General features: G+C 44.7%; 1 protein-coding gene and 1 long non-coding RNA gene across 3 annotated transcripts in view; both read left to right on the top strand.

Annotated features, from left to right (window-relative positions):
• Positions 1 to 5269, top strand: part of LOC112579339 — a 57641-nt gene extending 52372 nt beyond the window's left edge. Inside the window, exons 3-4 of one of the 2 annotated variants that reach the window (XR_003103787.3) lie at positions 3202 to 3299; positions 4636 to 5269. This is a non-coding gene — a long non-coding RNA (uncharacterized LOC112579339). Of the gene's footprint in view, positions 1 to 3201 lie in introns of both variants that reach the window. The other variant, XR_006543945.2, reaches the window with a different exon arrangement.
• Positions 5270 to 5877: 608 nt separating this feature from the next.
• Positions 5878 to 18190, top strand: part of NEDD9 (neural precursor cell expressed, developmentally down-regulated 9) — a 190987-nt gene continuing 178674 nt past the window's right edge. Inside the window, exon 1 of the mRNA XM_044927043.2 lies at positions 5878 to 6080. The gene's annotated coding sequence lies outside the window, so the exon portion shown is untranslated. The remainder of the gene's footprint in view (positions 6081 to 18190) is intronic.

The raw sequence follows: 18190 nt of genomic DNA, 5'->3' as shown, positions 1-18190 counted from the left end.
ACATACTGAACAGATAGCAAGGGTTTCCTGTGGGCAAAGCCGAGGAGGAAACTGAAATGAGGGCTGATGGTCAGAAAGCATTTGAGTTTTACCTGCAATGTTAGTTTTTTTATAATATCAATGTATTAGTTGCATATTTTACATTGATTTGTAAAAATAAGCTAACATTGCAGGAAAAACTAAAATGTTTTCAGCCATCAGCCCTAATTTCAGTCATTTTTAATTTTTTTTTTTTTTTTAATTTTAGCTGCACTGTGTTTTCATGGCTGTGTGGGCTTTCTCTAGTTGGGAGAACAGGGGCCACTCTTTGTTGCGGTCATGGGCTTCTCTTTGCAATGTGCTGCCTTCTCATTGCGATGGCTTCTCTTGTTGTGGAGCACAGGCTCTAAGCACATGGGCTTCAGTAGTTGTGGTGCATTGGGCTTAGTTGCTCCTCAGCATGTGGAATCCTCCCAGACCAGCAACTAAGCCCTGCATTGGCAGGTGGATTCCTTCCCCCAGGCTCCTCTGTCCATGGGATTCTCCAGGCAAGAATACTAGAGTGGGTTGCCATGCCCTCCTCCAGGCGATCTTCCCAACCTGATATAGAACCAAGGTCTCCTGCACTGCAGGCAGATTCCTTACCATCTGAGCCATCAGGGAAGCCTCTTATGCACTGCACCACCAGGGAAGTCCTAGTTGTATGCTTTTAAAATTAATTTAAAAATTATGGCAAAATCAGCACTATCAAGATTTTCCTAAATTTTGGGGGGGGAAAGTCCAAGGTGGTTATCATCTAGTAGAGGAGTAGGTGACTAAGTTGTCGGTCGTAGAGAAAAGTTGGTGTTTGCCGGATGCTTAAACACAATGAATGCCTCCAATAAATCAGAATCTTCTATGTTTGTCATCAGTTCTCTCTTAAAAAGAATTCAGTCTTCCTTCCTTTTGTTCTTCGTGGGACCTATGTTTCTTCAAACAACTGTTCTGTGAGCCGGAAGAATGGTTTCATCTCTGAAAATATCATTTTCCTCCTAATGATAAACATTTTTATTAATCCAATGGGAATGCTTGAAAGCAGAATCCAAAGGATGGAAGAATGAGCAGAGGATGAGAAGCTGGATGGGTGAAGGAGTGAGGTTCTGCAGATATCATGAGGGATAATGAGAGAGCTCACAGTGGCATCTCACCCCCACAAGGCATGAGCTGAGGGCAGGGCTCAGAGCTCTGGAGAGTAAGAAAAGCTTGGGAAGAAGATGTGACAGATAGTCAGGAGGAGATGAGTAGGAAGGTTCATGAGCTATAGAAGGGCCTCGGTTGAGGTTATTGGGGGAGAATTTGCCATAAACAATGTGGTCTTTGTTAACTTGCCCCAGTGAGTTCGGGTAGCTCTGAAGCATGAGAGCAAGTAAGTAGACGGAACTTTCACCTGGGGCTGGAAGTGGATGAACACCCAGAAGAACAAAAACAAGGAAATCAACATTAACAGATTGCTGAAATAGCTTTATGTGGGGTTCTGGTCATGTAAGAGTGCCACACACCAGGACTCGGCTGATGGACCAGCAGAGTAGAAGAGATGGAAGACAAAAATGTCCTGTTACAGGAGAGAGAAAAGGAGAGTTGTAAGCACCAAGATGGGGAAACAGTGGAAACAGTGTCAGACTTTATTTTTTGGGGCTCCAAAATCACTGCAGATGGTGACTGCAGCCATGAAATTAAAAGACGCTTACTCCTTGGAAGGAAAGTTATGACCAACCTAGATAGCATATTCAAAAGCAGAGACATTACTTTGCCAGCAAAGGTCCGTCTAGTCAAAGCTATGGTTTTTCCAGTGGTCATGTATGGATGTGAGAGTTGGACTGTGAAGAAGGCTGAGTGCTGAAGAATTGATGCTTTTGAACTGTGATGTAGGAGAAGACTCTTGAGAGTCCCTTGGATAGCAAGAAGATCCAACCAGTACATTCTGAAGGAGATCAGCCCTGGGATTTCTTTGGAAGGAATGATGCTAAAGCTGAAACTCCAGTACTTTGGCCACCTCATGAGAAGAGTTGACTCATTGGAAAAGACTCTGATGCTGGGAGGGATTGGGGGCAGGAGGAGAAGGGGACGACAGAGGATGAGATGGCTGGATGGCATCACTGACTCGATGGACGTGAGTCTGAGTGAACTCTGGGAGTTGGTGATGGACAGGGAGGCCTGGTGTGCTGCGATTCATGGGGTCGCAAAGAGTTGGACACGACTGAGTGACTGAACTGAACTGAAGCACCAAGAGAACAAAAGAGGAAGGTGAATAAGGTTCATTTTGTCATACCTAAAAGTGAAGGAAGGTGTCTGACTCTTCGTGACCGCATAGACTATAGCCCACCAGGCTGCTCTGTCCATGGGCTCTTCCAAGCAAGAATACTGGAGTGAGTACATTGTACCTACTAAATTGAAATTTCTCTTAGGGAAGGAGTGGATTTTCATTCATTTTTTGTTTATCATAGCACTTGTTCCATAAATGCTTTTAATATTCTGAGTGAACCAATTAATGGGAATAGTGATCTCACTAATATCCCCACTCGGCTATGAGTTTCCTGAGGACAGGCCCTATGTCTTGTGAACCGATGCATCAACCAGGTGCAGGGGCACTCGGGGGAGTTTGCAGGTCCAGCACAGTAACTGCATGGACAAATGAGCTGGATCCTTCTGAGGTCTGATTTCTTCATCTGAAAATTAAAACCACAAGACCAGCCCCCAGTCCCAAGAAGGGAGGAGGCATACATTCTAATACTAGACAACTCTGCTCATGAAACCTGCCAAATCGACTCCTGAGCATGTTCATTTAAATTCCTCGGTGGGCAGCTGACTCCCTATGGCTAATACTGTGTTCAGTCGTGGAGGGAAATGAGTCAAGCCAATGGAATCATAAATACACACACACACACACACACAAACACACACACACACACACACACACAGGCACATCTTGACCATAGATTTTTTAAAACTTTTCATCCTCCTTGGACCAGACATCCATGACAGATTCAAAACAGTTGCCGGGAGGTTGGCTACTGCCTAACAGATAGTTATAAACCATTCTATGGCGCTGAGATTTCAGCCAGGATGGCACGAAGAAGCTAATGAAAGCAGCCAAGAGGACTGTTTACATAAAGAGGAAAATGTAAACACAGTCTTCACTGGATACAATGATTAGAAATAACACTTGTTTGTTTTTTTTCACAGCCATCTGTGGTTTGTCAAAATTTTGACATGTGGCATAATCTGCCACTAATCAGAACAGAGGAAAACAAATGAAAAAAAGAAGAAGGCAGTCTAAGACTGTAAGTAGGAAAACAGACATAGAAAACTTCTATCTTTCCAAGTAGGAAAAGTATTTAGCATGTTTTTCTAAAACAAAGCTGATCTGTCTTTGGACAAAGTTGGAGCTCCCAGGTTTGCCGTGACAGATGTGACTTCTCTGTGTCCTGCAGAGCTCAGCAGTGGGGGTTCAGGCAGCTCAGAGCGGGAAAAGAAACCATGTGGATACAGATGAAATAACAGAGTTAAGGATAGTCAAATCACCAAATTTAAGGACTTCATTTAAAAGACGCGCAAGCTTAGTTTTGTTTTAGTATAGCTAAGGTGTCATTGACTTACAGAAACAACTCAATGGCATTAATCTTCGGGTTATATATTATATAACTGTAAAGCATTTTCCTAAGATTTAGCATTTGAATTTATATGGTATGGACATCTACTACAGAAAATACTATTTATTGATAAGGTACTTTAATGATATGGGAAATGCATGGAGAAGCATTTTGAAAAAATTATTTGCTGTCTCTGCTTCTCCTCTTCCTCTATTGATTTGTTATGAAAACTCTACACTTACAATAATAAGTGTAGAATAATTCTACCTCAGATCTGGAGCAGGTCCCGATATATAGCACATACTCAAGAATATTTTTTTAAGGAGAGAGAGAGGGAAAAAAATGGAGTAGCTTAATGATATTTATACCATGAATGCCGCTAAAATGGGTAAAAATTAATGCTGATATGTAGACTTATAAAGATTAATAGAGACTTTCTTGTTGTTGCTGTATTTCTAAGTCCCAGTTGGATAAGGCGTTGAGCTGAGTATTTCTCTGTTTAAACATAGCATCTGCTTATGGGCAGAGGATTCCTTAGCCTGATTCAGGCCAGCTCTACGTTTAAAAATAAATGACATGGATCTGAGTTTCAGAGAAGTAGTACAGGAAAAGTGAGACAAAACAACAACAAAACAGAAGTCACAAGAGTGTACCAGACAACAGGAGCAGAGTGTGAAGATGAGGGGAAGGTCAGGGACAACCCTGTCCTTACCTCGGAGACGGAGCTGAAACAACAGACACCATAATCATTTCAGGGTATCGATTATTCAAACCATCTCCCTCTCTGCTCTCAATCCTCTATGCCACCAAGTCATCTGTTAGGCACCGGCAAGGGGTGGGAAGTGGGGCAAAAAAGGAAAAAAGTAAAGGACTGAACTTACATATAATTTGCCACTAATTAATAATGGTAAGCACATACCACATAACGCTGCTTACTTATTTATTATGCCAGGTGCTCCTGGAGTACTCTGTGTATACTAACTCCTTCAATTCTCACAGCAGTCCTTTGATTATTTCCATTTTACAGATGAAGGGGTCAAGGCACAGAAAGATCAAAAGTGTTTGAAGAGTAAAGTCAAGATTCAAACCCAGGTGGTCAGTCTCAGAGCACGTCCCCTTGTCTATTACTCAGATGCCCAGGTGGAAGAAGACCTGGATTTGGGATGAAATACTTTCAGATTCCCTTTCACATCATCAGGTAGTCTAGATTCCTGTGTGCTCAGTCACTCAATTGTGTCAGACTCTTGCCATTCCATGGACTGTAGCTTGCCAGGCTCCTCTGTTCATGGGATCTTCCAGGCAAGAATACTGCACTGGGTTGTCATTTCCTTCTCCAGGGGAATCTTTCCAACCCAGGGACTGAACCCGCGTCTCCTGCCAAAGATTCTTCTGCAGGCAGATTCTTTACCGCTGAGCCACCTGGGGGCTTCTGTATCACATTGTAAATAGGAGTGGTCTGTTTGGGTACCTAGCCAAATACAGAGTACAGGTTCAATAAAATACTTGTCCAGTCAAAGGATGTTTCAGGTCAATTTATAGTAGAACTCTTCAGAACATATTGATGAATTGATGCTTTCAAACTGTGGTGTTGGAGAAGACTCTTGAGAGTCCCTTGGACTGCAGGGAAATTAAACCAGTCAATCCTAAAGGTAATCAACCCTGAATATTCATTGGAAGGACTGATGCTGAAGCGAAGCTCCAATACTTTGGCCACGTGATGCGGAAAGTCAACTCATTGGAAAAGACCCAGATGATGGGAAAGATTGAAGGCAGAAGGAGAAGGGGGAAACAGAGGATAAATGGTTGGATAGCATCACTGACCCAATGGACGTGAGTTTGAGCAAACTCCAGAAGATAGTGAAGGACAGGGAAGCCTGGTGTGCTGCACTCCACAGGGTCACAAATAGTTGGACATGACTTAGCAACTGAACAACAGAACATATTGAGCTGATAAAACTGAAAAATCCTAAATTAATAGGTCTTAAATAGCCTAATTCTTGCCTCAGTGCAGCCTAAAAAGGTCTTTGTGCCACTTAGAAAGGATATTCCACAGAATTTCATGGCACCAATAACCTAAAGATCACCTCTCTTTCTCAAAACAGTGAACAGTGTAGATCAGAACTAGATGGCTCACCTGTCGCTATACAACCAACTCAGTGTATCAGGAGGTCTGACAGAGAAGAGAGAGAGAAAAAAAAAAAAAGGCGCACAGAAAGGAAATGAACTGAGACAACATCACTTCTCAGCAACCGGAAGGAAAAACACACAGAGGCTCGCCACTGGCTGTCTAGCGTGGGGTCGCTCTGTGGGGCCGTGCTCACAGCTGCCATCAAAAGCCGGTCTGGTGGCCGCAGCTAGAAAGAAGCACAGCCATGAGGCAAGATTGAGCTGCCACCTCCAGCCCGCCCGTCCAAAGGGAGGGCGAGGACGCCAGGGAGCCCCGAGGGCCCCACCACCGCAGTTCCGCCCTGGGTGAGTTCCCCCACTCTTGCTGTGGCCTAAGGGGAGGGGCAGGCGGCAGGCTCGCTCAGTCTCTGACTTCCTGAGCTGATGTCAGACAGCTGGTGGGGCTCCCCACCGTGGGCACCCCCCTCTGCAGCTGCTGGGAGGGACACCACATGCCGCCGAGGGGCAATGAGTGGCTCCTGGTCTCCTGCAGGTTGACCTGGAGACGCTGGCTTACGGGCAGCTTCAAATCGATGTGGTTCTGCATTTCAAACCTTCCTGGGTGGGTGCTTCCTGTGTGTAAAGGTCATGGCTCCTCCCGCTTCCTGCTGTCAGAGAGTTTCCCCTGTGATGACCCTGAGCTTTTACTTTTCTGAAATTATTTCAGACCCTCTAAGTGTGGGCTGTCACTTACAACTGATGGTGGATCTGAGTCACTTATAACTGGTGGTGTTCAGCCTCTGTGGGAATGACTGAGGGACAGGAAGTGGTGACTGAGAATCACTCAGTGAGTGTCTAGACTATACCACGAACTGGCTGTTAGCATCCCCTCTGAGGGGGTTGGAGACAAAGGACACTATTCTTCGTGTCCACACTGAGCCACCCCAACAGCTCCATCCTTGCATTTCTCTGTTTACATTAATTCATTTAATGAATTTGTTCGTTCAATTGCCTTTCTTCCTCAAAGAACTGGAGGCCACCTTTTTATCTTGCTGAATCTATTAATACTTTGAAATGAGAACACATGCAACTTGAAAGGGGAAAGCCCTTCTAAACAGGTCAGGCACTATCTAAAGCTGCCAGAGGGTTGGTGAGCACGCTGGTCCTCATGTTAGCGACCAGAAGTGAGGGCCGGGGGCTCCAGTCCTTTCAACTCCTGCTTGGAGAGCCCCTCCCTTCCCCCCAGAAGCTGGTTTCCCATCCAGAAGTGAGTGTGAGGTAGGATCATCCACAACAGAGCCCTGGGAACCAGCCAAGCGGTCTTCCTCCAATTTTCTGTCTCCTCCCAGGTTTGCTTATTTTTTGGATATTCCTGTTCTAAGAATGGGGCAGAGGGGAGCAGTGGACAGGGCAGGGTGAGAGCCACTTCATGTGAGAGCTCCACTGTTTCTCGTGAACTAGTTCACTAAATTATTGAACAGCTGACTAGTGAGTGTTCACAGTGTGGAAGCCACATTTAAGTCAAAACTTCAGTAAGATGGAACAAAACTGACACTGCCCTGCCCTCCCCCCAACAAAAGCTTGCAATCCAGGGGAGAGGCAGATGTTGACTAATTATTACGCAAATGTGATAAGGACCAGAGTACATAGCAGGGAAGCCTGATCTGTCTGGGAGTCAGCGAGGTTTCCATACCCGGGGACCAGGAGAACTGGAAAACGCTTGCACAAGGCAAAGCATTGGGTAGTGCCAGGTGGGAGACCCAAATTGTCTGGCTAAATTAAGGTGTGGCCAGAGGAAAGAGTAGAGTGGCTCAACAGGAGTCCGGACAAAGAGGCAGCACTGAAGATGCTGGTCATTCTAAAATTGGTGGAGAAACTTGGAGCATTGTCATCTGATGTGCGTTTTTAAGGAATCCGTTTTGCTGCTGTGCGGAGAATGGATGGGAGGGGCCACACCCACAGAGAGGGAGACCGGTTAGAAGGCCGATGAAGTAAGCCAAGCAAGGACATCAGTGGGAGTCCAGACAAGACAAGGGTATCTAGTGAGTATTCACGGTGGAGACAAAATAGAGAGATGATAGACAAAATAGACAGAGAGGCATCGAGAAGGACAATCAGCAGGACTTGGGGGCAGACAGGAAAGGAGATCCCGGGGGCAAGGTTGAAGGTGATCCCCACTGTCCTGGTTGGGGCTTCCGAATGGATGTTGATGCTGCTCGCTGGGACTAAAAGGGTTAATGAACATCCAGGCCTGGGATGAGTTCTCTTGGATTTTGGAGGGCCTTGAACACATCCATGGGCAGATGTCAGCCAGGCTGTTGACATGCTGGCCTAGAGCCCAGAGCAAAGGTCTGGGAATCCTTAGTATATACATGCTAATTGGTGCCATGGGTTTGGATGAAATATTTTTGAGAGAGAACATCAAATGAGAAAAGAGGGGGTGGCTTGGGATGGAACCTCAAGAAATCCTAACATTTAAACAGCGATAGGAGCATGAACTCTCTAAGAAGACTAGGTACTTGCTTGAAAAGTTAGACACAGAATGATGAAAATTCCATGCCTACCTACATTCCACTCCAAAGAACTAAAAACAGGGGCTCAAATCAGTACATGCACATGTGTTCATAACAGCAATATTCACAATTGCCAAAAAGTAGAAATAGCTTAAAAGTCCATCAACAGATGAATGGATAAATAAATTCTTATATAACCGTAAGATGGAATATTATTCAGTCACAGGATAGAATATTGTGTGGGCCTGCACGCTCAGTCATGTCCAACTCTTTGTAACCCTATGGACTATAACCCACCAGGCTCCTCGGTCCATAGGATTTTTCAGGCAGGAATACTGGAGTGGGTTGCATTTCCTTCCCCAGGGGATCTTCCTGACCCAGGAATTGAACCTGTGACTCCTGTGTCTCCTGCATTGCAGATGGATTATTTACCGCTGAGCCATCGGGGAAGACTTGATAGAATATTATTCAGCCACAATAAGGAATGAAGGTCTGAAACATGCTGTAACATATGTGAACCTCAAAAACATTGTTCTAAGTAAAAGAACACAGCAAGGAGATCAAACCAGTCAATCCTAAAGGAAATCAGTCCTGAATATTCATTGAAAGGACTGATGCTGAAGCTGAAACTCCAATACTTTGGCCACCTGATGTGAAGAACTGACTCATTGGAAAAGAACCTGATGCTGGGAAAGATTGAAGGCTGGAGGAGAAGGGGACGACAGAGGATGAGATGGTTGGATGGCATCACCAAGTCACTGGACACAAGTTTGATCAAGCTCCAGGAGTTGGTGATGGACAGGGAAGAATGGCACGCTACAATCCATGGGGTCTCAAAGAGTCAGAAACAACTAAGCAACTGAACTGAAGTAAAAGAAAACTAGATCCCAAAATGTATGATTCCATTTAAATGAAATACTGAGAATGGGGAAATCAATAGAAACAGAATGGAGATTGGGGGCTGGGAGCAGGGAAATATGGGGAACCACTGCTTCATGGGTACGGGGTCTCCTATCGGGGTGATCCAGTTGTTTGGAACTAGATAGAGGTGGTGGCTGCCGCACACTGTGGCTATATTGAAAGTCACTGAATTGTTCTCTTTAAACTGGCTGACTTATGTTGTGTGAGTTTTAGTTCAATATTTTAAAAAGTTGAGGGGAGGGTAGGAAAAAGACTAGAAAAGTATAAGCAGAGGTGCCGGAGGACAGACTGACTGTGGTCAAATTATGTAACTTGTGGTGCCTCTTCCTTTATATGTAAATAAGGGGAAATTAGTCACTATTGTGAAGGGCTGTGGTAAGCATTACATGTGATTTTTTTTTTGTTTTAACTATCTAGCAGAGAAAGGGTGTAGTAGAAGCAGTCAGAGTCCTGCCTACATTCTTCAGGCCTCAGCACAACTTTGAGCTGACTTCTAAAAGCCTGAATCTTTATCTCATGACCTGCGGGCTCTCTCCAGGCCAAGTAGAGCCATTTCCATCGCCCAAAGGCAAATGAAAAGCCCCAGGAATTAACTCTCTCATGGGCTATAGATCAGTTCAGTTCAGTTCAGTTGCTCAGTCATGTCCGACTCTGCGACCCCATGAATCGCAGCACACCAGGCCTCCCTGTCCATCACCAACTCCCAGAGTTCACTGAGACTCATGTCCATTGAGTCAGTGATGCCATCCAGCCATCTCATCCTCTGTCGTCCCCTTCTCCTCCCGCCCTCAATCCCTCCCAGCATCAGAGTCTTTTCCAATGAGTCAACTCTTTGCACGAGGTGGCCAAAGTACTGGAGTTTCAGCTTTAGCGTCAGTCCTTCCAAAGAACACCCAAGACTGATCTTTAGAATGTACTGGTTGGATCTTCTTGCAATCCAAGGGACTCTCAAGAGTCTTCTCCAACACCACAGTTCAAAAGCATCAATTCTGCAGGGCTCAGCTTTCTTCACAGTCCAACTCTCACATCCATACGTGACCACTGGAAAAATCATAGTCTTGACTAGACGGACCTTTGTTGGCAAAGTAATGTCTCTGCTTTTGAATTAGCTATCTAGGTTGGTCATAACTTTCCTTCCAAGGAGTAAGCGTCTTTTAATTTCATGGCTGCAGTCACCATCTGTAGTGATTTTGGAGCCCCAAAAAATAGTCTGACACTGTTTCCCCATCTATTTGCCATGAAGTGATGGGACCAGATGCCATGATCTTAGTTTTCTGAATGTTGAGCTTTAAGCCAACTTTTTCACTCTCCTCTTTCACTTTCATCAAGAGGATTTTTAGATACCCAGCTCCATTAGAGTGGAATACTCTAACACCATCTTCACTTCAGTCACTCAGTTGCGTCCAACTCTTTGCGACCCCATGGACTGCAGCACGCCAGCCTTCCCTGTCCATCACCAACTCCTGGAGCTTACTCAAGCTCATGTCCATCGAGTCGGTGATGCCATCCAACCTTCTCATCCTCTGTCATCCCCTTTTCCTCCAGCCTTCAATCTTTCCCAGCATCACAGTCTTTTCCAATGAGTCATTTCTTCACATCAGGTGGCCAAAGTATTGGAGTTTCAGCTTCAGCATCAGTCCTCCCAATGAATATTCAGGATTGATTTCCTTTAGGATGGGCTGGTTGGATCTCCTTGCAGTCCAAGAGACTCTCAAGAGTCTTCTCCAACACCACAGTTCAAAAGCATCAATTCTTCAGTGCTCAGCTTTCTTTATAGTCCAACTCTCACATCCATACATGACTACTGGAAAAACCATAGCCTTGAGTAGACGAACCTTTGTTGGCAAAATAATGTCTCTGCTTTTTAATATGCTATCTAGGTTGGTCATAACTTTCCTTCCAAGGAGTAAGCATCTTTTAATTTCATGGCTGCAGTCACCATCTGCAGTGATTTTGGAGCCCCCCAAAATAAAGTCTGACACTGTTTCCACTGTTTCCCCATCTATTTGCCATAAAGTGATGGGACCAGATGCCATGATCTTCGTTTTCTGAATGTTGAGCTTTAAGCCAACTTTTTCAGTCTCCTCTTTCACTTTCATCAAGAGGCTCTTTAGTTCCCTTGGTATCTCTAATTTTCTTGAAGAGATCCCTATCTTTCCCATTCTGTTGTTTTCGTCTATTTCTTTGCATTGATCACTGAGGAAGACCATCTTACCTTTTCTCAAAGTTTCCTCCTGGACTTATGCCTCCGTTGCCCACAGTGGCAGCTGACTTGGTCATGTGCCCTTTCTGGCTTTCCTCTCTTCTCTTTTCACTCTTCCCTCCCCCCAGCACTCTTCCTACCCATTCAAGGGCCCTGTGAGGGAGGGCCCTTCTCATCCCCTTGTGAGATTTCACTTAGAAAAAGGACCCAGGCCCCAGAACCAGGGAGGGTCCATTAAAACAGGGTCCATTTGCACATCCTGTACAAAACTGCGCCACGTGAAGACACCTCCCACCTCGAATCGCCTCCACTCCCCCTCTGCCTCCTGGCCTCCCCATAACCCATTTGATCAAAATTTTCAAAGTGTGGGACACAATAAGTGGGTATGGTAGGTGACATCAGATGTGGCATTTAATCACACTGAGTCACTCGACTTAGTCACTGTGTCATGGAGAGAGATCTTCCATTTCATTCTTTTCATCCTTTGATGTAGGCCTGATCTGAAGACCCATCTAACTGTGGCCATTTACCTTTTCCACAAAGACCTCAGGCTATGAGCCATCAGCAGGCAGTGGTAGCTAGCTAAAATTTAATGGCACAATTTTGTCTTCTAGTAACCACAGTGGCACTGGCTTTTTATTTGCAGAAGTGGCATGAAAGGTTTTTATTTTTTAATTTACATATCTTTAAAAGAAGGTGTCTTCATTTATTTTCCTTTTTTTGTTTTTGTTTTCTTCCAGTTTTTTTTTTGAGATATAGTTGACATACAGCAACGAATAATTTAAGGTGTACAACATAATGATTTGACTTAGATATATCATGAAGTGATTGTCATAGTAGAACAGCCATTATCTCATATAGATACAACATTAAAGAAATTGAAAAAAATATTTTTTCCTCGTGACGAGAATTCTTAGGATTTATGTCCTTAAAAACTTCCATATATAACATAGAACAATGTTAATTATATTTGTCATGTTGTATGTTATCTGGTGGTTCAGCGGTAAAGAATCCACCTGCCAATGCAGGAGACAAGGGTTCAATGCCTGGGTCAGGAAGATCCCCTGGAGAAGAAACTGGCACCCCACTCCAGTACTCTTGCCCAGAGAATCCCATGGACAGAGGAGCCCAGTGGGCTACTGTCCATGGGGTCGCACAGAGTCGGACACGACTGAGCGACTACACCGCATTACATCCCTAGTACTTATAACTGGAAGTTTGTACTTTTTGACCACCTTTATCCAATTGGCCGTCCTCCACCACCCTAAAAGTGGGTCAGTTTAAAGTAAAGGACCATGTCCCTCCTGGTACTGGCAGCACACTTCATGAGGAAACCCCAACAGGTGGGGCCTGACGGAAGGAAGACTTGGAGAGAGGTCTGCGAGAGCAGGTGCTCCCCAACGGCATGGCTGCGTCCCCTCCACCCAGCTGCAGGGCCAGGAGGGGTGGATGTCCTGGGCAGGGGCTGGCTGAGCCAGCCTCGTGTGTGCACCAGGCTTTTTTGGTAATTAAAATAAGCAACTTTACTGTGCCCGCTGTGGCTCCCACATGTCCAGGCTGTGAGGGGTAAGACTGCCTGAGATGGGCACAGCCCCAGGCTCCTGGTCACGGAGTCCTGCCCTGAGGACTGAGGCTGGCCGTTCAGGAGTAACTCAGCAGAGGTGCCGATGCACCCACTTTCCTTTGTACGTTCACTCTAGATTAGAAGTTGTGGTGGAAGGAGGTCTATAATTCAACTGTATTTAATTTTTTTAAGTTTTTTTTTTATTTGGCTGTGCTGAGTCTTCATAGCTGTGTAGGCTTTTCTCTAGTCGCAGAGAGCAGGGGGCTCCTCTCTAGTTGCTGTGCGCGGGTTTCTCACTGTGGTGGCTTCTCTTGTTGCGGAGTACGGGCTCTTAGGGCATGTAGGTTCAGTAGTTGTGGCTCCCGGGCCCTAGAGCACAGGCCAGTAGTTGTGATGCATGGGCTTAGCTACTCCGAGGCACGTGGGATCTTCCCTGACCAGGGATCGAACCCATGTCTCCTGCATGGACAGGCAGATTCTTTACCACTGAGCCACCCGGGCAGCCCTTCTACTTAATTTCTATTGGCGGCTGTTCTTCCCCAAGTCCCTCCCTCCACTTTCCAAGGAAGATGGTAAATGAGGGCCACTAATCCAGATCCATTTCACTTGAGAAAAATTTTTAAATACGTGAAACATTTCATGCTACAAAGAACTATATGTGATGTGCACATACATTCTAAATAATAGTAGAAGTAAGAAAACAAATACATGTGTACCCACTGCCCATCTTCCCAACACTTAAAGGGAAATGCTGTCTTAAATTTTGTATTAATTACACTCCTTTATTTTTCTTTTTAGACTGGCCTCATGTGCCTATATATATACATGTATAGGCAATTTATATGTAATTAATTTATATGCAGCTTATGTGTATATGCAGTTTATTTTTGCCTGTTTGGGAACTTAAACACATGTAATCATACCATGGTTCAGATGGTAAAGCGTCTGCCTACAATGTGGGAGACCCGGGTTTGATCCCTGGGTCAGGAAGTTCCCCTGGAGAAGGAAATGGCAACCCACTCCAGTATTCTTGCTTGGAAAATCCCATGGACGGAGGAGCCCGGTAGGCTACAGTCCATGAGGTCGCAAAGAGTTGGACACGACTGAGCGACTTCACTTCACTTCAATCATACCATATACATTCCTCCGTAACTGACTCTGTGACTCCAGACTGACTCTGTGTCATTTTGGAGGGTTATCCATATGGATGCGAATAGATGCTGATGACTCATTTTCACGGCTGTAGAGCATTCTGTTGTGTAAACAAGTGACAGTCTACTTATCATCTCTATCAGTTGACAGTCCTAGGTCATTGCCAAAGATGAAGGTTCAAGAATGATTGCAGGAAGGCATAATGCCTCCCAAATGTCTCCCTCTCTCATGTACAAAACCCTACCAGCAGAGGTATGAAGCAGCTTTGCCTTATGTTAGAAACTGGTTTTAACTGGGGGTAACAGGTGAATGAACTAGGCACCTAAAAGCCAGAAGGAAAAAAAAATCAAAGGAGGAAAGGGTCCTTAAATGAAAGCAAAGGAGAAATAAAAATGACTGGCCATGGCATCAAAAGGAGTCGGACACGACTGAACGACTAAGCACACATCCACAGAGGGAAAGAGGAAATAGAACTGACTCCTGGAAGGAGAACTGTCCTGATTGTGGGCACGTTCAGGAAAGCTTTCACTCTCACTGTCCACTTCCCCTACCGCAGAAACCCTTAGTGCAAGGATCTGTGTGATACTTAGCTTTCAAAAGCACCCTTTGCCAAAATCAGCAAACGGCCATGATGAGTTCTAACCACTCTGCTAGATCCTAAAGAGTCCACTTTTCATACAAAACTCCCCCGGAGCCTTCCCACTAGTGTATTTTTAGATTCATCTTTTCCTTAGAGTATATGGGACTGTTCAGCACATAGTCATTGAATGGTACTGTATCTGTGAACCTCCCATAAACTTTTGGCTGTTTCCATGACTCTGAAATTCCCCACCCACAGCTTCACCCATAAGGAGTGGAAACATTTAGAGGAAGTGATACTATCAGCGGCTGAGCATCACCATGGGAAGCATTTTCCCCTAAAAGCACGGTGGTGGGCCTGTACCATCACAGCACGGCTCTAGCAAGTGCAGTGTTTTCTCAGCACCTGTGTCTCTAGAGGGAAATGTGCAGCAGAAACGGAACGCTGGGAGGCAGTGCGCTCTGTCCGTCCGCAGAGCGGAGACGTTGAGGTCAATAGCTAGTGTCAGGGTTAGTGTTACTGGGCTGGCCGGAGCAACTGGTAGAGCGTTTAAGAGGGCAGCTCTGGAGCCAGCCACCTGGGTGGGAAGCCCTACCTCACCAGCCAGCCGCTGTGTGCTCCTGAGCAAGTTACTTTATCTTTCTGTTTCTCAGTTTCTCATCTGCAGCAGGGAGGTAATAACAGTCCTACCTCGCTGGGTGGTTTTGAAAGTTATGAGTCAATCCCTGGTTTTGAGTGTTCCGTAAATCAACATACACCAAATCCCTAAAGCAGTTATTTGACACATTTAATGCTCGATATTTATTAGCTGATAAGAGGAAGAGGGGGAGACAGAATAAGCTTTTTAAAAGAAGGAATCTAAAGAATGAGTGGGATTTGACAAGAAAAGAATGTTCCATAAGAGGAGAGTATGGAGATATATATTTAGAGAGAGAAGTCTTCTAGGGTGAATGAGTCAATCCAATTAAATTCAGCTCAATCTCCGTAAAGAAAGTCAAAATGGTATACATCTAATTACCTAGGTGATAAACCAGATTACAGAGGCACAAGTACCAAAAGGAAATTTAGGAAGAATATTTTTTTTTTTCATTTTATTTATTTATTTTTTTAAATTTTATTTTATTTTTAAACTTTACAAAATTGTATTAGATTTGCCAAATATCAAAATGAATCTGCCACAGGTATACATGTGTTCCCCATCCTGAACCTTCCTCCCTCCTCCCTCCCCATACCCTCCCTCTGGGTCATCCCAGTGCACTAGCCCCAAGCATCCAGTATCGTGCATCGAACCTGGACTGGCAACTCGTTTCATACATGATATTATACATGTTTCAATTAAAGTTAGCTTTCCTTTGTGATCATGTTGACCAACCTGCGTATCAGCAAATATTAATGGAGTCCCTAAAATGGTCCCCACCAGCATGGATCTTTTTTTCAAGTGAGTTAAAAGTCAGAAAATTATTGGGATCATTTGTTTCATTTGTGTTGGTTTGTAAGGTACCCAAGTATTAGAATAGTTTCCTCATCATTAATAAACAGAAAAAAAATTTGTATTTTATTTTTGGTCATACATTAGAACTTGCAAGATCTTAGCTCCCTGACCAGGGATTGGACCTGCACCCTCAGCAGTGAAAGTTCAGAGTCCTAACAACTGGTCCACCAGCCAAGTCCCTGTATTACCTTTAAAGCATAGACAACTCTTGATTTTCTGTGTTAATGAGGACTCACAGGAATAAATATAGTTGATAGATTAAATTATGTTTATCTGTAAGTTAAATCATCATCGTTTGCCTCTTAAGTTCAATGCCTTCCCCCATCTGTTTGGATTTCTGGTTATCCTTCTTTCCTTCTCTCTCATACTCAATTTGCAAACAGCCACCTGGGCCCAGGGGAGACAGGAGAAGCAGCTGTCTTATTCTCCCCAGTAAGTTCTAAGCAGCCTCTTGGTCACTGAACAAAGTGACCTTGGCAAACACCTTATCACCGTCTCCCAAAAAAGAAATGCAATGGGTCCCTGAAACACTGGGGCTTCTCTGGTGGCTTAGTGGTAAAGAATCTGCCCGCTATGCAGGAGACCCAGGTTCGATCCCTGGGTTGAGAAGATCCCCTGGAGTGGGGCATGGCAACCCACTCTAGTATTCTTGCCTGGAGAATCCCATGCACAAAGTAGCCTGGTGGGCTATGATTCGTGGGGTCGCAAAGAGTCAGACATGACAGACGTGACTAAGCAGCAGCAGCCCTGAAACACTGAGGCTTGTGCTTGTTACCCCTGACCACACAGCCCTGTGAGAGCCAAGATCCTGTCATGTATATCTCTGATTGTTCAGACAGGAAAGCCAGACATTTCATAGTTCGGCAGGATTAATTTGCAAGGGATGCTGTTTGGAAGGTGCCAAAACAGCTCGTAGCTAAATTGAAGTACCTATGGCAATTAGTTGGTCCCAAAGGGTATTATTATTCACCCTTAGAATCACATTGCCAAGGACAGAGCTGAGGAGCTTGATCTTCAGGAAAGAGTTAAAAAAAGAATCAGACAGAAACATTACAAAAATTTCCACTGAAAAATAATTTCCTTAGAAGAAAAGCTGAGAGATTTGTTAATTTGTAGCTTTCTCTGAGCCTAAGGATGGTCCTCAGCATTTGGGAAGAAAACACAGGGTATTTGAATGATGGTGATGGGAGAGGGGACTCCAGGCAGACAGATGGGAATACAGCAGGGCAGGGTGAGTCCTTTAGAATAAGGATCCATTTTAGAGTGAACTACACCGGGGGATGAGTCCAATCTGCTTTCTCCAAGATTCTTACCAATGGAAGAGATTGATAAAACATATTTGCACCGCTGTGTTTTTCAAAAGTTCAACCATCTAATAACTTTAGCAGGCACATCATACTGCCTGAATTTCAAACATTTCCTTGCTGTAGGATGATCACAGTAGAGAGGAATGTTATTCTTATCCAGCCATTGGTAAGACTTTGTCTTCCTTAATCCCAGAACCTAAATCACTGGTTACTTCAGAGGCTCTGACCTAGATCTTAATTGATGCCATCGCCTGTTTAGACCACTGTGTGTGTGATTTCAGCCAGACAAACTCAGGAGGAAGGATTAAGGTGGCTGCAGTGGAGAACAGCTGACATTCTGACCAGTCACGCCGTGAGTTTATTGCAACACCCCTTACCTTTAGTTCTGTAAGTTTCTCCTCTTGAAGTAACCCTCCTGTCTTGACATCCAACATGGTGAAAACTAGGGTTTTGTTTCATGTTTTTGATTTTCCTCTTTAATCTTGGTGCTAGTTAACACCACTGGATCAAAACGTTAATAGCTAACAAACATTTAGATGTGTGCCATCATGTCTGACCCTTTGCAATCCCATGGACTGTAGCCCACGAAGCTCTGCTGTCCATGGGGTTCTTCAGGCAAGAATACTGAAGCAGGTTGCCTTTTCCTTCTCCAAGGGATCTCCCCGACCCAGGGATTAAGCCTGTTCCCCCTGCACTGGCAGGCAGATTCTTTACCACTGAGCCACGGGGGAAGCCAGCATTAAG

Source organism: Bubalus bubalis, chromosome 2 (assembly GCF_019923935.1).
Source record: "Bubalus bubalis isolate 160015118507 breed Murrah chromosome 2, NDDB_SH_1, whole genome shotgun sequence".
Classification (NCBI taxonomy): domain Eukaryota; kingdom Metazoa; phylum Chordata; class Mammalia; order Artiodactyla; family Bovidae; genus Bubalus; species Bubalus bubalis.
Note: the sequence above shows the minus strand (reverse complement) of the source record. Positions and strands in the feature narration are given on the sequence as shown.